The sequence below is a fragment of the Glycine soja genome, chromosome 3, assembly GCF_004193775.1.
Source record: "Glycine soja cultivar W05 chromosome 3, ASM419377v2, whole genome shotgun sequence".
Taxonomy (NCBI): domain Eukaryota; kingdom Viridiplantae; phylum Streptophyta; class Magnoliopsida; order Fabales; family Fabaceae; genus Glycine; species Glycine soja.
This window is the reverse complement of record NC_041004.1, coordinates 28,400,650-28,426,260: the sequence shown is the minus strand read 5'-3', so window position 1 is coordinate 28,426,260 and position 25,611 is coordinate 28,400,650. Positions and strand designations below refer to the sequence as shown.

Here is a 25,611-nt window from a genome sequence, read left to right as displayed (position 1 = left end):
AAACTTTTTACTAAAAATATAAGGTGTATCTCAAACTCATAATCTTGAAAGGAAAAAAAATATTAATTTCAATAAAAATGAGTGATCATGTAGAAGTGAATAATATCAATGTTCTTTTTTCTAAGAAAGAGAATTACACGCCAATAACTTGACATTATGAACATGCCACAATAATAGGCTTAATTGCAAGAAGAAAAAAAGAAAATGAAATGATAATGTACATGGTGTACAATTATTACATCTCACACCCTATCATTTACAACAAGACAACATATCACATACACAATATAACTACCACTTGGCTATCCTAAAGTTGTCATAGAACAAAGATGGAAGTTCACGTTGAATGTAAATAGATAAGGAGTAAATAAAGATTTCAGCAAAATAGAAATTTTAAAATACAAAATTAGTTGGTACAGGTCATACTTCTAAAAAATAGTTGAATATATATAGTCATGGATAAGGATTAAAGGAGTAAAAGGATATTTGCTCCCTATTTGTGTTGTTCTAATCCATTCTTACTTGTGTTTATCATAATAACAAACACCCTATTAATCCAAAATTTGACAAAGAACCCAATTTAGTTATTCATTACCTATTTAAAGCAAGTAAAAATTGACAGTGAACCCAATTTAAGCAAGTAATTTCTGATATAAATATAAACCTCACAATTTTTTTATATGAAGTAATAACAAAGATTGAATAGTTGTTATGGCCGAATGTTCAAGCTTGCAAATCCTAGAGTTCCAGAGCTAGGTCTCTCCAGAAACAATAGAAAAGAATGAGTTTTATTGATTTCTGCCCTTTTCATTACATAATTCTCGCTTTATATAGAGCCTATAGATTAAGTGCTAACAGAATTCTATCAATTCTGGTGACAGGGCTTAACAGAAAAAGATTCAAAAAGGATTCTATCTTAATGGAATTACAAGGATAGCAGACAGGATAATCCTTGGTGGGCCAATACTCATCTTGCCAGGTCAGCATTCCTTTGTCAGGTTGTTAGACAAAATCTTTTAGGTATTGAGGTTTGGTCACCCTTCTCTTTTGCCTTTGATTCCCATCTGCTGGTAACTGCTCTGTTTGTGTTTCTGTTGGTGGCAATTGTGCAGCTTCTTTTCCCTTGATAACAATAGTCATATACGTTTCCAATGAGTTCTTCTTCGTGGTCTGGAATCGCCTTATTGAGCTTAAGTTTCATGGCTTCATGCTTTGCTACAGAGGTTAGTTATGATGCACATTCTCATATTATTAACGAAGAAAAACACATTATATTTTCTGGTGTTGTCCATTATCCATGAAGCACAGTGGACTTGTGGCCTGCAATTTTCAAAAGGCAAAGTATGGAGGCCTAGATGCCATTGAAAGTTACATATTTTGGGACCGTCATGAACCCGTTCGACGTGAATATGATTGCTCAGGAAATTTGGATTTTATCGATTTTTTAAAGCTAATCCAAGAGGCTGAGTTGTATTTCATTCTAAGGATTGGTCCTTATGTTTGCGAGGATGGAACTTTGGAGGCTTTTCATTATGGCTACACAATATGCCAGAGATTGAATTGAGAATAGATAATCCAATTTAGAAGAACGAAATGCAAATTTTCACCACAAAGATTGTGAACATGGCCAAAGAAGCAAAGTTGTTTGCGCCATAAGGAGGACCTATTATTCTTACTCCAATTGAAAATGAATATGGAAACATTATGACAGATTACAGAGAGGCAAGGAAGCCATATATCAAATGGTGTGCCCAAATGGCTTTAACACAAAATATCGGTGTCCCTTGGATCATGTGTTAGTAACGTGATGCTCCCCAACCTATGATCAACACTTGCAACGGGCATTATTGTGACAGTTTTTAACCCAATAACCCCAAAAGTTCCAAAATGTTCAGATAGTTCCAAAAATGGGGCGAAAGGGTCCCCCACAAAAGTGCTGAAGAGTCAACTTTCTCAGTTGCACGTTTCTTCCAAATCAGGAGGGATATTGAATAATTACTACATGTACCATGGAGGAACTAACTTCGGTCACATGGTAGGAGGCCCATATATGACAGCATCTTACGAGTATGATGCACCACTTGATGAGTATGGCAATTTGAATAAACCCAAATGGGAACATTTTAAGCAACTTCATGCAACAATAAAATTGGGGAAAAAATCATCACCAAGGGACAAGGATTGGCAAGGATTTTGGCAATGAAGTCACATTGACAACATATAGCAATGGAAATGGGGAAAGATTTTGTTACTTGAGCAATACAAACAATAAAAATGATGTAAATGTTGACTTGTAAGTCCCTGCTTGGTTTGTGAACGTTCTTGATGGTTGCAAAAAAGAAGTTTTCAACACCACTAAGCTTACTTGGGCACGAATACCAGAGAAGAAAGAAAAACACAAAGCATGTAAAGGGCAACTTCAAAACAAATCAATTTCTTGAGCAGAAGGAACTAACATTCGATGTCAGTGACTTCTTGTGGTACATGACTAGCATTGATATCCCTGACATTTCCCTTTGGAACAATTCAACTCTTCGTGTGAGCACTATGGGGCATACCCTCCGTGCTTATGTTAGTGGAAGGGCTGTAGGATACAAATTTAGCCAATGGGGAGGCAATTTCACACATGAGAAATATGCATCTTTGAAGGAGGGACCAAACATCATAACTTTGCTTAGTGCCACTATTGGGCTTGCAAACTATGGCACAAAGTTCAATAAGAAAAAAAATTGGTATAGTAGGTGGCCCTGCTCAATTAATTGGAAACAATAATGTGACTATGGATTTGTCAACCAGACTTTGGTCTTACACGATTGGATTGAATGACGAAAAAAATCATTTGTATGATCCACAACCACGCTTGGGCATAAAGATGACCCATTACTTGGTATAAGGATGACTTTGAAGCTCCTTTCGGAATAGACCCCATGGTTATGGACTTGCAAGACTCGGGTAAAAGACAAGCTTGGGTGAATGGAAAAAGCATTGGTTGTTATTGGTCTTCTTGGATTACTAATACCAATGGATGCAGTGACCCTTGTGACTATCATGGAAATTATGTATCGTCCAAAAAATGCAACACCAATTGTGACAATCCGTCACAAAATGGGTGATGTAAGATCCATTGGAGCTTGTAAGCCTAAGATCTTCTTCATCAATGGATTCCTTTGCTTCTTGGAAGATGAATGGCAGTGGAATGGAGAAGGAAGAGAGAGAGGAAACACCACTTCAAGGAGAAGATGAGTCTAGAAGAAGCTCACCACCATAATAGGCCATGGATAAGAGCTTGAAGGAAGAAGGAGATGAATGAAGGGAGAGGAAGAGAAGAGCAGGAAATTTTGTGTTCTAAAAGAGCTTTGAAACCTGAAGTTTAATTTTTCAAATGATCAAAGTTGCAAAAATGCACACACATGACCTAAGTGTCACCCAAAATTGGAGGGAAATTTAAATTTCTATTCAAATTTCACTTGAATTTGAAATTGAATTTGTGGAGCCAAATTTCACTAATTATGATTAGTGAATTTTAACTATGGTTCAGCCTACTAATCCTAATAGAAAAACTACCCCTAATACAAAAACTAGTCTAGGTGCCCTAAAATACAAGGATTGAAAAATCCTACATTTCTAGGGTACCCTACCTACATTATGGAGCCCTAAATACAAGGCCCAAAAATAATGAAATCCTAATCTAATATGTACAAAGATAAGTGAGCTCATACTTAGTCCATGGACCCAAAATCTACCCTAAGGCTCATGAGAACCTTAGTGCCTTCTCTTGCATCTCTGGCCCAATCTTCTTGGAGTGTTCTATCCAATGCCCTTGGGGGGTAGGATTGCATCATTCCCTCCCCCTTGAAAAGGATTTGACCTCAAATCCATAGGTTCTTGAAACTCAGGGATTGTTTCCTCAACACCTGTAAAAAGAATAAAAACATATGTATTAGTGATGTTGGGTATGTTAGAGTAGGGTAAGGATTGAAAACCTATTTCCTGACCATCTTCCCATGAGAGAACATAGTTCCTCACCAACTCAATGAGTGGTGCTACAAGTATAGAAAAATATGGGACAAACCTTTTGTAAAAGTTTGTTAAGTCATTGAAGCCCCAAATTTCCCTTATACATGGTGGAGTAGGCCACTCAGGAATGACCTTTATTCTCTTACGGTCCTTGGGAAGCCCTTGATCACTATTTAAAAAGTTAAGGAAAGTAATGGAATAAAACATACCTTTTTCTTTATTTTCATGTTGATTATTCCTACAAAAAATTATGACAAACCTAAGGTGTCCCATATGAGCACCTAAGTTTGTATTGAAACAAAAAATAAGAATAAACCTACCTAATGAGTCCCTATGTACAAAAATCATGAAGATGTTGGGTGCATGAGTGATTTTACAAAAGAGGGTTGCACCACTGAACACATTCATCATACCACCTATCATAGGGATTTGGTGCCTTATAATACTTATTTTGGGCACCAACAAATCACAAGGATTTAAGCTCTTACGAACCAAACCCTAATCCAACAACTCCTTTACTTGAGGAATAACCTCAAGGTCAAGAAGTATGGCGATGCTAAGGGATGTTTCCCTTGATAGGAGAAGGTAGAAAGATTGTTTAAGAAGGAGTGCTCTTTTGATATTACATTTTGTTGCAAAATGATTTTCCTTCTTAACAATCTTCTTAGAGGAATCCTTTTCCTCTTTTTCCTTCCCCTTGGCCTTTGAAGACAAGGCCTTATTATCCTTCTTTTTCTTTTGGTTTTCTAGTTTTTCTTCCTCATCCTTCTTATCTTTCATAGTTAGTTGATCCTTGGCCACCTGTGAAGGTGTTTGAGGATGCAACACAAATTTAGTGCCAAGATGGGTGAGGGTAATCTCGTTAGTTAGGCCATTGTAAATGATCTTCCTATCAAATTGCCATGGCCTTCCTAAAAGAGTATGCCCTCCCTCCTTGGAAACTATATCACAATTAACTTCATCCTTATATGTCCCAATAGAGAAAGGTACCTTCACTTGTTGGTTAACTATCATTTCCCCTTGCTCATTGAGCCATTAAAGTTTATAAGGTTTTGGGTGGGGAATGATAGTGAGGTTCAACTTGGAAACTAATCTTATGCTACAACAATTGCAACAAGATCCACTATCCACAATGAGAGAACAAGTTTTATCTAAAATTTTGCATCTTGTATGAAAGATGTTCTCTCTTTGGGATTGAGATAGATCACAAGATTGACCTCCAAGGAGCCTTCTAACCATTAAGAGGTCACATTCTTCATGGGGGTAGACTTTCTCACTAGACTCTTCACCCCTTACATCATCTTCACTTCCACTAGAGGAAGGGCAGGAAGTAGTCTCCTCTTGACTACTATAAATGTCTTGACCCCTCATGATCATGGTTTTCTTTGTGGGGCATTGAGAGGCAATGTGACCTCTCCCAAGACATTTGAAGCATTTAATGTTGCTAGTCCTTTCTTGGGAACTAGTCTTAGGGGTGTATTTCTCTATGGTCTTACCCTTATCTTCCTTGGGTTTTGAAGGTGCAGCCCCCAAAATTCCATGGGCTTGGTCCTTCCTTGGATAAGAGTGAGAGCCATAAGATTTTGAAGAAGACTTTCTTTTAAGTTTTTGCTCCACTCTTATACAAAGTTGGACTAGCTCATCTAGGTCCCTATATGGAAGGAGTTCAACCTTGTCCCTCACTTCTATACTAAGCCCACTAAGGAACCTAGCTATGCTTGTTCTTTCCTCCTCTCTAAGTCCAGCTCTTAAAAGGAGTAGTTCCATTTGTTGCCTATATTCTTCAACACTCATACTCCCTTGTCTAAGCCTTTGGAGCTTGTCCATAAGCTCCCTTTCATAGTAGGAGGGAATGTGCCTCTTTCTAAGGGCATTCTTAAGATCATTCCAATACTCTACTGGAGGATCCCCATGAATCCTTCGTTCCCTAACAAGGGAAGTCCACCAATAGAGGGCATATCCTTGAAAGCTAAGGGTAGCCAATGGAACTTTTCTCTCTTCGCTAATATGATGGCAAGCAAAGAGTTGTTCAACCTTCATTTCCCAATCTAAGTAGGCCTCAACATTATCTTTTCCATGGAAATATGGGAGGCTAATGTTAACCTCTTGAGGCCTTCTATCCTTTTCTCTTCTTTGGGAGTGATGTTTAGTATATGAACTATGGCGCCCTCTATAATAGTCGCTAAGTTCTTCACTTAAACTCTTGCAAGAGTCGTGACTACTATAGGAGGCATGTTTTTCTCTTTTCATTTCTTTCATTATTTTTCTTCTTTCTTCCTCTCTTATTTTCTCTCTTTCATCTTGACTTATTTCTTCCACTCTTTTTTTACCTTTTTCTTTTCTCTCTTGTTTTTCTTTCCACAACTTAAGGGATCTCAACTCATCTAATATCTTATACAAGGGGTCCTTAGGAGTAGAACCATCACCATTAACACTAGATGAAGAATGAAGACTCATGTTAGTTCCTAAGTTGCGGGTCTTTCTTGTTAAGGGTTTGAAAACAAAAAGTAAAAGAAAATATGGTTGAAACTAGCCAAAATAAACACTAAATGAGGTGTGAAAGATAAGGTAACAATTAATTGGTAAAAGGCAAGCTATCTAGGCGGTTTGACAATGGAAGGTAAAGAAAATAAGCTATGAAAGTAAGCAAGAAATGTAAACTAGGCGAATCCTAAGAGTGTTTGGATGACCACATTTAAGGTTCCCAACAAACCACTCACAATCCTAAGGGAAAATTGCCTAAAATTATTACACACAAATGGAAGTAGGGTGACCTATTGGAGGCTCCCAACTTACTTCCAATGAAAGGCCTTTTTGTTACAAAATTTGAAAGCAATGAAAGTAAGTAAATTGTCAATTACAAAATTACAAAAAGGTCCTCAATTTTGGTGGTTGTTCTCTCTTTGGTGATTCACTCAATTTGGAGTGCTTCTTAGTCCAATAGCTCTTAAGGTGATTTTCCCCTTGCTTCTTGACTCAAATTCTTCAAGGGATGACACCAATCCTCCTTTCCAATTTCCTATATGGCAACTCACAAACAAGGAAACAAAGAGACAAGCAATAACCAAAAACCCAAAAAATGAAATGAAAGCTAAACCAATAGAGGTTTAACAAGACAAATTTTTAGGGATTTTTCAACAATTAAAGCAATGAAAAACACATAAAAGCAAGCTAGGACTCAAAGAGAAACTTAGAATGACTCTAGAGTAGAGTAAAAAAACTAAAATAAAAAGACTCAAGAAACCTCTAGTTTTGGAATTCTTTTTCACACTAATTTTCAATTGAAATTTAAGAACTAGGATTGGTATAAAATAGGCACCAATTATAGAACACATTTTGATCCAAAACAACAAGCACACTTCCCTTTCACTTTTTTTTCCTGGACACTGATTTTTCTGCCAACTTGTGTGATTTTTCGTATTTTTTCTTTTAGTCCAAATCACTTGTTTCTTTTTTCATAATTTTGGTCCAGATGTCTAGAAATTTCAGTAAATATTTAAGCTCAAAACACGTAGTGACCAATTCCCAGTAATTTATACAAGTTTGTATGTTTAAGCTGCCAACACCAGTGATTTCAACCTAGAAATCAATAGTAGTGTTTATGTTGCTTAAGGCTTGGATAGTTACACTTTGTGTTTGCTTATGCTCAATTATCTTGAATAACACAATTCAAGAGAGCTTAAGACTTATTTTGATTCACAAATCCAGCCACAACTCAGCACCACAACTCAACTTCATCATAGGCATCATGTAGGAAACTTAGAAAAAAAAAAAAAAAAGAGTTCAATAATAAGACTACTTCTAGGAATTGATTTAGAACATGTTATGAACTAAATAACATGCATGAATTAGACTCAAAATTCAAAAGATAGGCTAAGAATGACAAGAATACATGAACAAATGTATCTAGAATTCAATCAACAAAATAAAAATTCAACACAAACTTAGAACATAATGTGACAATTACTATGACTAAACATGACTCTAAGACAACATGGATTAAGTGATTTACACTTAGATTTTTGTGTTTTTTTTTCTAATCAATATTTTGGAAGAAAATTTAGATCTAAGGTTCAACACAAGAATATTATGAATGAAAAATAATAGAACCTAAAATCAACACAAAAACATGATTCAAGAGTAGATCTACAAAATTTGAACCATAGAAATGCAAGAATAAGTGTAGATCTAAGATTTAATCGGTTTATTTTTTTTGAATCTACTCTAAACAGCACCAAACCACAAGAAAATGGAGGATATGCATGGAGAATAAGATGAAGAACAAGGAACTAAAGAGAATTCACCGAACAAAAAGATAGAGGAAGCAAAAGAACATCACCTAGATGAAGATGCTCTTGATACCACATGATGTGAGCTCCATTGGAGCTTGTAGACCTAGGATCTTCTTCATCAATGGATTCCTTTGCTTCTTGGAAGATGAATGGCATTGGAATGGAGAAGGAAGAGAGAGAGGAGATGCCACTTCAAGGAGAATATTAGTCTAGAAGAAGCTCACCACCATATGAGGTCATGGATAAGAGCTTGGAGGAAAAAGGAGATGAATGAAGGGAGAGGAATAGAAGATCATGAAATTTTGTGCTCTAAAAGAGCTCTGAAATCTGAATTTTAATTTTCAAATGATCAAAGTTGCAAAAATGCACACACATTGTGACACCCTCTACCCCGACATATAAGTAAATAAAATATATAAAAAATATCGGTAACCAAATTCACACGGATAAAAGGTTCACATTCACTTCACTATTATCAATTAAAACTTATTAAAAAATATATTCGGCTCGAAACAAGGCCGTCAAACTTTACAAAAATATTTTGTTAAATTAGTGAGATAAAATAAAATAGACTAACATTATGCAATTAATATAAAACTTATGCCCCACTGTCACATCCTATCAGAGCATTGTGTCCCGACGTCCTTCAGCACAAGGTTCCTTTAAGCACTTCACCTAGCCATCTGCTCCCCCGAACACAAGGTTCAAGATCATCACAGGATCCAAACAGGAACAACAAACCGGGAGTGAGTTATCATATTCCTAACTACTAGAGAGAAACAAAACAACATATAGTAGCCAAATTCAATTTACTTAGCATATCTCACATTATTTCATCACTTTGTCATTCAAAATTCACTTTTCAATCATCAATCAAACCTTTCAATCATCAATCACAATACACAAGAATCACACACTCCGATCAAGACATAATAACACATCAATTTCATAATGAACAATTAGCAAGCGCATGAGACAGTTATGCTAAAACTCAAGCCTATATGCAATGTGGTACCATGTCAGTGAAAAACCACCCTGGGGCGCTTAGGAGTACATAACAAGACACACCACACAATGGATTTGTCAGGTCACTCTCACTAAGTAAGGTCATAGGGAGACCAGTCAGGGTCACAATGTTTTGCGAGAATGCTCCAACCATATGGGATCAGCATAGGCTTAAAGGAGCACTCAAACTCGGTGACCCCCAAGGCCTACACTCCGAAGAGTCCGTCAGGGCCTCTCCCTCCTGATTCAGGTCCAACCCCTAAAATCATTTTAGCACACAGACACTGCTAGTGAATTATACAATACCCACGACCTCACACTCGTGTCTTAAACACGTACAACATATTGCGCTACAATTTAAAACTGGTTCCTAAATAGGAACCTACACTTTCTCTTTAACACTGGTTCCTAAATAGGAAACCTACACTTTCTCTTTAACACTGCGCATTTACACTTTTATCAAGATAACACTGGTCGGGTTATTGTACAATTCACAGCTTACAACACAAATAATGTCACATCAAGAGTTAATCACACACTTATTCACAACCAAAACTCATTCACAATTTCACATCTCATAATGTCACAATCCACCATCACATGTTTTCACGTATCTCACAATTCAACACCTGTTCTACTTTACACTTTTACTCAATCTCAATAACAATATTATAATCTCAAGGCAACATATTATTCCACAATTCATCACATATTTCATTTATAAGCACTGCTCATGAATTATACAATACCACAACCTCACACTCATGTTTCAAACATGTTTAACACAATTGCGTTACAATTTAACACTGGTTCCTAACTAGGAACCTACACTTTCTCTTTAACACTGCGCATAAACAATGGTCGGGTTATTGTATAATTCATAGCTCACGATATAATTAATGTAACATCAAGTGTTAAACAGATCCACTTATTTACAATCGAATATCATGTCCACACTTTAACATCTCATACATCACAGCAATCATCTCATAACATTCCTAATGATATTCATAAGGTACAACATACACATGTTCATCAAATTTAACCATAATATTCTCAACTCCAACACTTAATAATTTTTGGAATCATACTATAACACTCTACAATATTATTTACATAAATTATTAATATAAATAACTACCTCTATATATATATAAACTAGCATACATCATATTGAATAACAAATTATAAAGTAAGCTTTCAATGCACAAATTCTAAATAATTATATGAACACTTTGGTCAATTTCAATTATGATATTAATTTTTTAAAATTATATATAAAAACCTAAACAGCAAGAAAAAGAGAAAATACAAAATCAATATCTCTCTCTAAATTTCTCCTTTATTTCATCAATTCATATTAATTAGAAAAAGTACTCGATTTATAGGAGTCACGCTCAACACAATAGCATATCAATTTTACAACAATTGGTCTGTCAAACATATATAATTCACTGTAATAATTATAAGGATAAAATGAAAATTGCAAAAACATCCCAAAACCCATTCCAATTGATATCTCTAAGGATCCCTACACATGTTCTCACTAATTCCCAATTGTGAATAACTCATTCCTTACCTTTAAGCGGGCTCACATGTGTTCAGCCAGCGATAGTAGCATCTCTAGCGGTTTCCTGAGATTCCTTCAATTTTTTTCCTCTAACTGCTCCGATAGAGTTCCCAAATGTCAAAGAGACAGAGAAGGGATTGAAGCCTCCACTTGTACTGTTATCATGCGATTTACTTTTCTCCCTCCACAAGTATTATCTCGTAAATACCAATGGTGAAAGCGTGTGAAATTGAATTTCGAACAACATATCCAAATTTCATGAAAATCCAACGGTTAACGAAACCGGGATCGTAGTTTTACCGAGACAGCTCTGGGTTTCTGCGGGAAAGGAAAATGCTACAATGCGAGGGGTATTTCTCTTAGCTCAGATATAATATCGAAATTCCCAACGGTGAGAATGCTCAGAATTGGGTTGCGAACGTGGTGCTCAAATTTCACGACGATCCAACGGTGAATGAGTCCGAAATCGTTATTTTTCTGAGACAGGTTAGGTGGCCTACGGGAAAAAAAGAGAGGGTTTTGGAAAAAGAGAGAAAAAATGAAATTGTGAGGCAGGAGGCTGAAGAGTCAGTCTGAAAACTGACCTAGTATGTTGCTATTTATAGCTAGGGGCATTTACGACCTATTATTTACTCTATTTATTTATTTATTATTTTATAAAAACAAACTTTATTTTATTCTCTATCAAACAAATAAAAAAATACCCTTTTTATTTTCTCTCAAATCATTATTTTAATTAATAATTATATCTCCTTATTTATTTATTTATAAAATCTCATCATTTTTTTAAAATTCTATTTATTTATAAATAACAATCCTTTTTAATCTAGTTTACGAAAATTGGGATGTTACACACATGACCTCTATTAGCCTAAGTGTCACACAAAATTGGAAGGAAATTTGAATTTCTATTCAAATTTCACTTGAATTTGAAATTGAATTTGTGGAGCAAAATTTTGGAGCCAAAATTTCACTAATTATGATTAGTGAATTTTAGCTATGGTTTAGCCCACTAATCCAAGATCAAGTCCAAGATTCTCTGCTAAGTGTTCTTGGGTGTCATGAGGCATGTAAAGCATGAAGGACATGTACAAAGTGTGACTATATGATGTGACAATGGGGTATAACAATCAAATGCTCACCTCCCCCTCTAAAATTTAATTGGATTGGGCTTCTCCCAATTCAATTAATTTTATTTCTCAACACACACATCAAATATTCACTTAATGCATGTGAAATTAAAAAACTACCCCTAATACAAAAACTAGTCTAGATGCCCTAAAATACAAGGGCTGAAAAATCCTACATTTCTAGGGTACCCTACCTACATTATGGAGCCCTAAATACAAGGCCAAAAAATAATGAAATCCTAATCTAATATGTACAAAGATAAGTGGGCTCATACTTAGCCTATGGGCCCAAAATCTACCCTAAGGCTCATGAGAACCTTAGGGCCTTCTTTTGCATCTCTGGCCCAATCTTCTTGGAGTCTTCTATCCAATGCCCTTGAGGGGTAGGATTGCATCAGGGGGTACCATGTACCAAGGTCATTCTTAAATAATGAGAAGAACACATTGATTTTTTTTTTTTGAAGAAATAACAGGAACCATTTGCACCCAAGTCAATGAAGGCGCACAGTTAGACCCATCATGCCAAATTGGGAAAACAATCTCACAAATTCAATTCGCTAGCTTTGGAAACCCAGAAGGCAATTGCGGTTCTTTCAAGGGAGGCACATGGGAAGCTACTGATAGCCAATCTGTGGTGGAAGTTGCATGCATAGGGAGAAATAGTTGTGGATTTACTGTAACAAAAAGACACATTTAGTGTAAACGTTGATGTAATGAGAGTCAATGAAGATAGAGCTAGATTAGTTGTCCAAGCAATGTGCTAACTCAACATTTCATTCAAATCAACGTTAAAGAGAAGAAAGTTGTTACATGATCCAGTTGTACTTGCCACAACAATACTTGTTCAGTTGTCACATTATTTTTATTCACAGACAATAAAAAAATTTACTCATAATTTTCCATGTCTACAGTTCATTACAAGAAAAACCTTGTGTTATCCAACAAAAAGAATACATTTCTCTTGTGCAATATTTTTTCTGCATAATAATAAAATCTTGAAATATATTGAAAAATGTCCCAACATTTGATAAGTAGCCAACTATTGCTATATTGTCCTTTTGTCAAAAGTGCTTCTTCAAGTCTAATGCATGCATCACTTTATTTAAATGTCAAGGAAATTAATAAGAATATCTATGCACTAATAATTATACAGAAAAAACAACTAGTTAAAGAGGAGAAAATGGTACATTTAAGATCTCGTGAATAGATGAGTAGTAAAATGGTGAAAATTTTAAGATAATTCATTTTAATTTTAAAATTTAATAAGACGGAGTATTTCATACTCATATTTCAATTCATACATCATTTCATATTTAAAAGCAATTAATGATATAATATAACATCTTTAATTCGTCCAGTCAATGATCAAATTATGATATATAATGACTTGGACAACTTTCTTATCTTAAGAAAAATTTAATGTTTGAGTTAGTATAGTCCATTGTCAAATCTTGTATGCTATTTTGAGTATATCTTTTTATAATTGGTAAGTCAATCGTGAAAAAAAGTCAATCGCGAAAAAAATAATCTATAATTATAAAATTTAAAGATTAAATCTATAGGAATTTTGGACAAGTGTCATCTTGAGAGTAATTTGGGACATGTTTCATTCGCTTATGCAATAGCTTCTTAGATACACTTTTCAATTGAGTTTTCTACGATCTACAAAAAGAAAATATCCCTATATCAATATTTTGGACCATTTAGAATAAAAATTCTCTCTTCTAATGTGTAAATTTAAGAACTTGAATGGGACATGGGAAGAGATGCTTAGTCACTACTAGAATTTATAGATTTAACATCGCAGGGTTAACATCGGTTTTTTGAAAAACCGAGGTTAACAAGAGTACAATGGCATTTTCATAAATAAGTTGAGTTAATTAACATCGGTTTTGAAAAAAATGATGTTAACTAGTTCATGTTAACATCGGTTTTTCCAAAACCCAATGTTAACATTAATTCATTAACATCGGTTTCAGAAAAACTGATGTTAACTTTATAACGTTAACATTGGTTATTCAAAAACCGATGTTAACATCAAATAGTTAACATCGGTTTTGTGTAAAACCGATGTTAATTAATAGATGTTAACATCAGGTTTTAAAAAAAACCGATGTTGTGTTATCCATAAATTAAAACCCAAAATCATTTTTGCCCTCGTGCTCAGTCTCGCAAACCCTTTCTCCTTCACCATAGAAGGACCTTCCTCATCGCTCAGGCTAAAAAGACGTTTCTCCTCCGTCGACTCCTCCTCACCTTGCCGCTGAAAGGGGGTGTGGTTCGTGTCATTGCCGGTGAGATGAAGCAAAAGAAACGACACAATGAGGTTAGGAATAACAAAAAACATTAGGGAAACTTCTGCTTGGGTCGCTAGCCACTCCTCCCATGTCCTCGTTGACTCTGCAGGTTCACTCCCTAAATAATGTCCTTCATTGTGTTTTTTTTGTTTCGAATACTTTGGCTTGCGCTTTCGAAAGAATAAATAAAACGAGAATGCGTTTTTTGCTTTGCTGATGTTGTTTTCAAGAATTGAGAAAGTGGTGAGCACCATTGAGTCCATTCCCGAGGTTGAGTGGGATTTCGAAGGGATTCACTACAGTTCAGTACTTGTTTGTGTTGGACGCTTAAAATTTTTGCTTCTGGCTTGGTACACTACGTTTATTTTCATGTATATACATTGTTTTCTATTATTCCTAATGCCATGTGAAAACTTATTCAGACCCCCTTAAGGAGGGTGTCAATGGTTCGTGTCAATTACGGGTGAGCTGAATTCAACCCCCTTTCTCCTTCATTTTATTCGTTTATTTTTGCAAAATAAGGTTAAGTAGTTTACGCTTGTATCATGTGAAACACTTAAATATTGCTTCAGTAAATATAAGCTTCTTTGAAATTTGCAAATACTAATATGTTTATAATTTTGTTTTGTTTTTTGGTAGGTAACAGTTGATTGTCGTTTAATTGTGGCTTTCATGTTTTATATGCTCTTTTGAATAAATGTTGGGGATGACATCATAATTTGATAGTATATTCTAAAGTAGAGTTGATGGAGGCCCCATGGGAATAAGTAGAATTTTTGTTGTATATTGTTACTAAACAAAATTTGCAATTTAGATGCCCTTGCTTTCTTACAAAATGAGGTCCTTACTTGGAGACTCGTCTTATATGACATGCTGCTAAAACTAGGTTGGGATAAATAAATATTGTGGCTACCTTTGTGGATTCATGCTTTAGAGTTTTATAATTGATTATGATTGGCATGTGATAGGAACACATTAGTCATCACATACTGACCAATGTTTCATCTGTGACAAATATGCAGGACATCTGATGAGTTGAAATCATAAGACACAGAGGAATCATCATCCTCAGGAACCTTCCTCAGGGTTCGGGAGAAAGCAATCTAAGAGGGTAGACTCATTTAGAGAAGAAGAGAGGGTGATCAAAATTGAAGAAAGTTAAGTGTTGAATTTATGTTGTTTAATTTATGTTGAATTTATGAACCAACAATTGTTTTATTTTGTTTGATGAAACATGATTTTTATTGATAGTTTGCAAAGCATGTGCTCTTTTAAGGGGGGTTTCCTAAACAGATATATGGAGCAATTGGGTAGCTTTGCTAAACAGTTTTCTTCTTTGTTTGACCTTTTTTTAGCATTAAGGAGGATAAATGGAGGATCTCTCATCCTCCATTTTGTTGTAATTTCTTCTTTTCATCTTAATGAATTTATTCTTTAATGTAAATATAAAACTTATACCTGTTTCATTGATCTGTTTGTATACTGTAACATAACTTCTAAGCCTTCCTCCCTTTGCATATCATTCCAGGATATTCAATTCATGGAAAGAAAGATACAAGATATTGAGAAAAGCATGAAGAGGAGCAATGACAAGCAGTTAAAAATTGAGCTTCAATGTTGTCAAAGGGTTTGACCTTTTGAGCATTATATGATTCATTCTTACCCCTATTGATGAAATGGCTTCACTTTTGTTTTGTATATTTATATAATTTGCACTTTTCTATGTACCTACAACCTGTTGTATTTGCCAAAATAAATTGGCACAATTTTCTTGTAAACTCACGTAATTATTATGCAATCACTTAATTGTCAGTTTCTCATTTTTTCCTCTTCACATTTATATGAAAATTATGGAGTTCCCATTTGTTGATTAAAAGATACAATTATGCAGGAAAAAAGAAACTCATACAATGACACACAAAAATATAATAAAAATGAAAAAAAACAAATCTAAGACGGTTATTAAATAACCGTCTTAGAAAGGATGACAAACTAAAGTCGGTTACTTCAGTAACCGATGTAGAAACACAAAAAACAAAAAAAAAAACAATTTACTAAGTCGGTTATTCATCAACCGGTGTAGAAGTACATGCTCATCTAAGACGGTTATGTTAAAAACTGTCTTAGTTTTTCGAAAATCTAAGTTGGTCATTCGCGCAACTAATGTAGAAACACAAAAATGCTATGGCAAATCTAAGTCAGTTACGCTAAAAAACGTCTTAGTTTTGCAACAATCTAAGTCGGTCGTCCACATAACTAATGTAGAAATGAGAGTTTACTAAGGCGGGTTTTGTCCGAAAATGGCCTTGGATAACGTCAACTTCTATGACAGTTATGAAATAACCGTCTTAGTATAGGTACTAATCTAAGACGATTCAAAACCCGTTGTTGTAAAAGTGACCCTCTTTTACGATATGCTCATCTAAGACGGTTAAAAATCGACTTAGAAGAGCCAATTCGACTGACTTAGAATAGGCTTTTTGTAGTAGTGTTTCTACTATTGTTCTTAAAAATTGTTAGGACTTAGGAGTGTGTTCTTACAGTTTTCAGTCATTGATTGATGAGTTTGATTTTAACTCTACAGGCTTGCTTTAGGAGCTCGGGTTATAATCCAATCTAAATCATATTGAGACACAACAAGTAAAAGCTCTTAAAATATTTTTGTTTCAGAGGTTAGACAACTAGCAAAAACTACTAGTTTTCATCTTTTGTTTGAATGCAACATGATGATGGTATATATTTATGTAGGTCCACGTGATATATTCGTAAATCTACAAAGTGAATGTTGTGCCAGAATTATATTTTTTAAATTTTTTTGGTGAATATGTTGTGACAGATTATTATTCACTGCATGGGGGGCTTGTAGTGCATGCAGTCCCAATGGTCCATTACTCATCCTGTAAATTTCATGTGTTGGTTATATAACCTTGCAGGGACTGCCACCTGAAATGAAGTCATTGCACATTTTTTTGTAACTACATAACACATTCTATATATTCTTTTGCCCTCACAGGTTTTGCTTGCTGAAAGTTAGTGCCTAATACTTATCTTGCATTTCCATTTTCCAAGGCTAAAAATTGACACACCACACACAAAAAAAGTGCAGGCTAAAAATTGCCACACCACATGTGAGATTCAACATGACATATGCGCTTGTATTAATTAGTACAACTTGAGTTAATTCCCAATCACGAGGAAAACAATTGATATATGGGTTGAAGGCTATGTTGATAAGGGATTGCCTATACTTAGAATCGGTGTGTAATTGGCTTGCAAATGAGTCTAGACCATGAACAAATACTTAGTATAATGAAAATGCCCTCTAGTGAGGAAATAAGTGTTAATAGTTATGTGTGGTTTAGGATTTCTTTGGGTGGAAATAATTGTTGTCTAAAGGGGTTGATTTTTCAAAACAGTATATAGCTTGTTGACTAATAACAGTAACATTCACATTCAAACTTGGAATTTCTATGCAACACATAAAGGTGCTTTTGAATAAAGGCACTATCTCAAAAAATAATAAAATTCTTGTTTGTTGAAGATTTGTCTACACCTTTTATGCCTACATGGACTCGTCTTCCTTATTGTTTACCCCACTTATTTCTTTATTCATCTCCTTGGATACCTCAGAGCTACTACAGTGAATCATGCTTATATAAATTTTTATTACCATTTTTTACTGCAAATTTTTATTATCACACGCATTCACTTTTTTTTATTATATTGATTACTAGTACATTTTTATAGGGTATATTAATTAGTACATTAAATTCCTTTTTTTTTAATCTCATCATTTTATGTCTTTTTTTATAACATTATGACAATTTATCTCTCTTAGTTTTTCTATCTATCAACCTGTTATTCATACATCCTAAATTTAGAGTCAATACTATTTTTGTTTTCTCTTTCTTATTTTCTTCTCTTTTTTTTCTCTCATTATGCTACTTACCATTTCCGTTGTTTGTTTTCTCTCTATATTTTATTTTTTTAATCTTTCTACCTTCTATCTTATTTTAAGATGGACGTTTATAATTTTCTTATAAAATTTGAGACTTTAATCCTTCGGTTATTGTCATATCATATCTTATATTATTATTTCAGATAATAAAACAATATACATTTTTCTGGTTCTAAACAAATTGTTACTAAGGATTCAATTCGTTAATTTGAACGTTTCCTTTGTGTGCATGGCATCAATGAGGTCTTCAACACACATCAGAAGTGATATATCCAAGTTTGTCATATATCTCACTTAGCATTCAAATATTTAATTTGTAGACATTATTTGTCTTCTTGTTTACATCGTGATCACGACATTCATTGTTGGACATTATACTGATCATCATCAGAGGTATGAAAGTTTTTCATAAACTTTTGATGGCCATTTTTGTTACCAATGCTTTTGTATGTTGTTGTCTGTCATTAATGTACTTTTCTTTATATATAACTTTTGTTCAACATGAGTGAACCTTAGATTCCCGTTTAAGATTGAATACAATGATTCTTGTGGATAGTTTGCATTAATCATTGTATTGAATCTTGAATTGTCCATTTGGATAGTTTGGGAAGAGTCATATTTTTATGGTAGATTCATGCGTTAAGGTTAAGATTATTTTGTTGAATTTAATGAAATTTCGGAACAATGCATTTCTAGTTGTTCTTTGAGTGCATACTTGATTTTCATGTCGTGCACTTAGAGATCAATGTGAAATGTTGCCGAAATTTCGTCAAATTTAACAAAATAATCTTAACCTTGATGTATGAATCTACCATAAAAAATGTCCTCCTGAATGGGATAGGGCCACACCTTAAATGAAAAAGTGATTTTTTCATGCATCGAATAAGTTTGTGAGTGTTAGCCCATATTTTCGACGAGCTAAAATGTGCTATAAGTATGCATTGGATGTCGTCTCGAGGTTCGAAGCGTATTACAGAGCAAGAGCCTGGTCAGGACCTGCTCGAATCGAAAAGAGAGGAGAGTCTTTAAGAAGGAATTCCCAGGTTCAAAGGAGTATTTACGAAGTACAAAGCTAAGACAAGAAAGAGGACTTCGAGCTATTGGGCAATTCGAACTGGTGTATGGACGAGTCGAAGTCGAGGCAGCAAGAGTTCTGGACTTAGCGTAATTTCTGAACAAATCTTCATCAAATCAGTTCGATCTCGAGCAATGTGGATAACCGTTCTAAGGAGCAGGTATGTGCATATGAGATGTACGTGGCAGGACACTTGGCATTAGGATAGTGTTCGACCGTTAGGGCAGTTTATTTTCGAATGCCTATATATAGCAATTTTTAGTTAGATTTCAGGGTCGCAATTCATTTATACAAATCCTTACACACTCAAAGTACCCAGCGCAGAGAGAAACGAGTACACAAGGAGAATGTATGTTTGTTTGTGAACCATTTTAAATTTCTGTAAACTTTACATTTCGAATGCAATGCAATTTACGCTTCACTTTAGAATTCCTGTCTTTTAAATGGTTCATTCGATCGAGTGAACTTACTGCTCCTTTACATTCTGCAATTTTCCTCCCTTGTTAATTTACTTCCAGCCTTTCGATTCTGTCAGAATTTTCCTTTCCTTGCCTAGTTATTTCCAGCATTTCGATTTCTGTTAAACAATTTTACTTTCTGCAAATTTCGAACCAGTGAGTGTTTGTTGCAATGATGAACATTAACGGTTTTATGTTTAAAGCAAACACGCAAATGACATGCTCCTGAGATTCACTAGTTGGTCTCGCAAGCAATTAACTTAGACTAGCGGTTGTTTACCAAATTCCAGTGTAAACAAATTGGCACGCCCAGTGGGACCGGTCAATTGCGTGTTTTTGGTTTTAAATTATTTTTAAAGTTTTGTTTGTTGCAGTTGGTTTATTGCCTTCTTAATTGTTTTGATTTTTGTATGCATTTAAGAAGTGGGAAATCTGTTCCACACTTAACAGAATTCAAAACTCGTACAAGGATGGCTAGACCACCCCCAAGCAATCGAAACAATGACCTTCCAAATATGGAGGGGCAACCAACGCAAACATCTGTCAGTAATGCCAATATAAATTCTGGTATAGGAGCAATTCCTGACCAAACCGTTGGCACGATTAGTTCAACCGCTTCGACGGTTATGAATCAGACAGGGGTAACCTCTCCCATGACCAACATGACGTTGGCAAGTTCGACCACGTCAGCGTCTGCTTTTGCCCCTTGGAACAGCCCTAGTTTAGGGAATCCCAGTGGAAGTCCCTTTCGACCGCCTCAAAACCCTCTATATGGCATGCCTACATCTTTGATGGTAGGGTTGCAAAATTCTCAACCAAACATAGAGAATCTTAATATGTCCTCTCCATCAGGATCTGTAGCGGGCAATCAAGGTAGGGTAATTCCGCAACATTTAACTAATACATCCGTTTTGTCACTCAGACAACAAATGGATGAAAGTAACCATGATATGGTTAACATGTTAACACAACAAATAGGAACTGTTATTAACCCTTTAATTCAAAATACAAATGACAGTTACCAAACGTTAACAAATCAAATAAGTCGAATTGCTGACTTTTTTGGGGCACCACCCATACAACAACCACCAATTCGACAGATCCAAATACAGGCGCCTGTCCAAGAGATACAGATGCCTAATAACCCCGGGATGCAAATGGCTCAAGCACCACAACCAGCGGCACGCATAGAGCCACCAGTCCAACAGGTCGAACCAAACCCTGGTATAGTATTGGTAAATAGGAACCAAAATGCTGATGAAGTAATAGGGAATATTCAACAAAACCGTTTCGATATGCAGAATAACCTAGCCCAAATGGTCGAAACGATTTTGGTGCAGAATGGTTTGAACTTAGGTTTACACAGGCCTAATTTTGTGTCTCCATTATCTGAGTATGTGTTACAGACAGAATTACCAAGGGGTGTGAAAATCCCTAAGTTTACCAAGTTTGCGGGAGAGACAAATGAGTCCACTGTCGAACACGTTGCTAGATATTTGGTCGAAGCAGGGGATTTGGCTAATAATGAAAATTTAAGAATGAAATTTTTCCCTAGTTCCTTGACTAAAAATGCTTTTACATGGTTTACAACCCTTCCTCCTCATTCCATACATAATTGGAACCAATTGGAAAGGATTTTCCATGAGCAATTTTATATGGGACAGTCTAAGATCAGCCTTAAAGAGTTAGCCAGCGTTCGACGCAAGGCACTTGAATCAATTGATGATTATTTGAACAGATTCAGACTCTTAAAGGCAAGGTGTTTCACCCAAGTCCCTGAACATGAATTAGTCGAAATGGCTGCTGGTGGCCTAGACTATTCGATTAGAAAGAAATTAGATACCCAGTATTTAAGGGATATGGCTCAATTGGCTGATAGAGTTCGACAACTCGAACGGTTGAAGGCCGAAAAGGCTAGAAATTCTAAATTCCACAAGAAGGAAAAGGTTGCTTATATCGAAACCAATGACAGTGACCAGGGGTTCGATATTATATATGAAGATATCGAAGACAGTGAGGTTGATTTAGCAGAATTAAAACCTGGACCTCCTTATGTTTGTAAACTCCTTAGACCTTCCAATGGAAAAAACCCTGTTGAACCTAAAAATGATAAATTTATGTCTAAAACTTATACATTTGACATAACTAAATGTGATGAAATATTTGATTTATTAGTCACAGATGGCCAGATTGTTGTTCCTAAGGGCTTGAAAGTACCCCCAATCGAACAACAGAAAAAAAGGGGTTATTGTAAATTTCATAATTTCCTTGGCCATAAAACCTCACGTTGTGTTCTTTTCAGGGATTTGGTTCAAAAGGCTCTTGACGAAGGAAGGCTAAAATTTGGTGAGAAACCAAAGGTTGTTCAGGCAAATGCTGAAACATCCAAAGCTGCCGAAACTCTCTATGCGGAGCCCCAAGAAATAATGATGGTCGAAACAATGGAGGTGTCCCATGTGCAAGTTCAGGATGTATCTGAAGAGGATTACAACGAACAGATGAAGGTTGTTTATCCTCAGGCTGAGGAGGAGTTAATTGATTTCTTGAACAGATGCAAACTCGAAAACAAGATTGTGATGCTCTGCCCTCGCTGCAGTGCAGTATGTGATAAGGAGGCTACTGAGGGCCTCAAGAAATACCAAGTTGTTAACAAGGGGGCAAGGCAGAACCAACGTTTCGATAAAGGCAAAAGAGTTATGGTGCAGTCGAATACTAATCAGAAGTCGGGTCGAAGGAATACTTTCGCTCCTCCTGGTTCAGTGCCGGTCGAAAAATGGATGCACCAGGGACTCATAAGGTTCAACAAAGGGATTATGGAAGTAGGTGGTTCGAGTGGAACGAAGCAAATTGGCCCACAGGAGGCCAATAGGTACTCGTATAGGAACAATTACAAAGGAAAGAATCCTATGACGAGGACCCAATGGCGTAGGTTCCAGCGTCAGAAGAAATTGGCCCAGCAGAACCCGCAAATGGGCCAATATAAAGAAGTATCTAGGAGGCCAGTAAAGGAGAGACTCCTGCCTCCAGTGGATGAAGACAAGATGGAGGATGAGGATCTACTGGATTCTGAGCCAGATTTCGATGTCATCTGTGTGGTATCTATCTTGCCATCTGAATATGATGTCCAATCTGAAGTAACTGAGATCGAAAGTGAGTTCGATCATTTTGATATGGCTGACCCAAAGCCAGTATGTTACTATGTTATGAATAATGGCTGTGTGGAAGAGCAATTAGCCTATTTCGAAAAGCCAGATTTTCAGATGAAAATTCATCTCAAACCTCTTTTCATCAGAGCAAAAGTTGAGAATGTTGGAATCAACAAAGTGCTCATTGATGGAGGAGCGGCTGTCAACTTAATGCCTCGATCTATGCTCTACAAGATCGGGAAACATGACACTGATCTATCTGCCCACAACATTGTGCTTTCGAATTATGAGGGTAAAACTGGCTATTCTTTGGGAGCCATTCAAGTAGATGTTGCTGTAGGCAGTATAGTTCGACCAACTCTTTTCCTGGTGATACAGTCTAAGGCTAATTTTAACTTGCTATTAGGAAGGGAGTGGATTCATGGAGTTGGAGCTGTGCCATCTACCCTTCACCAGAAGCTCATTATCTGGAGGGAGGATGGGATTGTGGAAAATATAGAGGCGGATCAAAGCTTCTATAAGTCAGAGGTCGATAATGTTACTGCACAAACCTTTGACAAAAAGTTGGCTAACATAGCACCTTGTGGTGACAAGGAGGCTGTTGTCGAATCGAGTGACAATGTTGTCCACTCTGTCAAACTCCATCCTACCTATGGGTTTATATGGGAGAGGGAGGAAATTGATGCTGTTCCCTCTGAAGATGGAGTCATTCCACCAACTGGGTGGAATATATATGAAGATTAATATGACTGAGGCCACTGCATGGGCCAGAATTACGGCTTATATGGCCGAAAATAGACTAAATACGGCCTTTGAGGCTGAATCTCAACAAAATATGGCAGTTGAAGCCAAGATCGAAGATCATGAAAATAAAGAAACAAAGGATCGAAGACTGGATTGTATTTATGATGATGAGCCGCTGGGTTTTGAGAAAGATCCCATAAGTGAGGCGCCAAAGATGCAGGCTCAAGATCCTTTGGAAGAGGTCGATATTGGAGATGGCTCGATTAAAAGGCCAACTTATATCAGTGCCAATATCACCTCAAGTTTAAAAGAAAAGCTGGTGCCTCTTCTTAGAGAGTTTAAAGACTGTTTTGCTTGGGATTACCACGAAATGCCTGGGTTAAGCAGAAAAATGGTCGAAATGAAGTTACCTATTAAGGAGGGAAAAAGACCAGTAAAACAACTACCAAGAAGATTCGCACCAGAAATCATGTCCAAGATCAAGGAAGAGATCGAAAGGCTGCTGAGGTGTAAATTCATCAGAGCTGCCAGGTATGTCGAATGGTTAGCAAATATAGTCCCTGTCATTAAAAAGAATGGAACTCTTAGAGTATGCATAGATTTTAGGGATTTAAATAATGCTACACCTAAAGATGAATATGCTATGCCAGTAGCGGAAATGTTGGTAGATTCGGCAGCTGGTTTCGAATTTTTAAGCATGTTAGATGGTTATTCTGGTTATAACCAAATATTTATTGCTGAAAATGATGTGTCGAAAACAGCATTTCGATGCCCTGGTGCTTTAGGCACTTATGAATGGGTGGTTATGCCCTTTGGGTTGAAAAATGCTGGGGCCACTTATCAAAGGGCTATGAATTCCATGTTTCATGATTTTATTGACACATTTATGCAAATTTATATTGATGATATAATCATCAAATCCTCCTCAGAAGATAGCCATTTGGATTATCTTAGGCAATCTTTCGAACGAATGAGGAAACATGGATTAAAAATGAATCCATTAAAATGTGCTTTTTGTGTGCGTGCAGGAGATTTCCTTGGTTTTGTGGTGCATAAAAAAGGCATTGAGATAAATCAAAATAAGACAAAGGCTATTCTTGAGACGAAGCCTCCTTCGACTAAAAAACAGCTTCAGTCTTTGCTAGGAAAAATCAACTTCTTGAGGCGATTCATTTCGAATCTAAGTGGCAAAGCTCAGATTTTTTCGCCATTACTTCGACTCAAAAAAGATGAACCATTCAAATGGAATGAAGAGCATCAAAAGGCTTTCGATGAAATTAAAGAATATCTGATCAAGCCTCCTGTGTTAATGCCTCCTAGTCGAAACAAGTCTATGAAATTGTATATTGCTGCGTCTGACAAGACCATTGGTAGCATGTTGGCTCAGGAAGATGATGATAGCATAGAACATGCAATTTATTATCTTAGTCGTGTACTAAATGATGCAGAAACTAGATATACTGCCATAGAAAAACTTTGTCTTTGTCTGTATTTCTCTTGTGCAAAACTTAAGCAATATATAAAGCCTGTTGATGTTTATGTGTATTCTCATTATGATGTTATTAAGCACATGTTGTCAAAACCGATTTTACACAGTAGAATTGGAAAATGGGCTTTAGCATTAACAGAATATTCTTTAACGTACAAGCCTTTGAAATCTGTTAAGGGTCAAATTGTGGCAGATTTTATTGTAGATCACTCAGTGGTCGAAATGTCGCAAGACTATGTCGATACAGAGCCATGGATTTTGTATTTCGATGGTTCGAAACACAAACATGGAACTGGAATTGGAGTTTTAATAATATCCCCCAATAAAATTCCAACTAAATTCAAGTATAAAATCAAAGGGCTTTGTTCTAATAATGAGGCTGAGTATGAAGCTCTAATTACAGGCCTTGAAATTTTAATTAGCCTGGGGG

General features: G+C 35.9%; 1 pseudogene; it reads left to right on the top strand.

The window, feature by feature from the left end:
* The first annotated feature begins 1,151 nt into the window (after positions 1-1,151).
* LOC114405085 lies at positions 1,152-12,711 on the top strand (annotated as a pseudogene).
* The last annotated feature ends 12,900 nt before the right edge of the window (positions 12,712-25,611 follow it).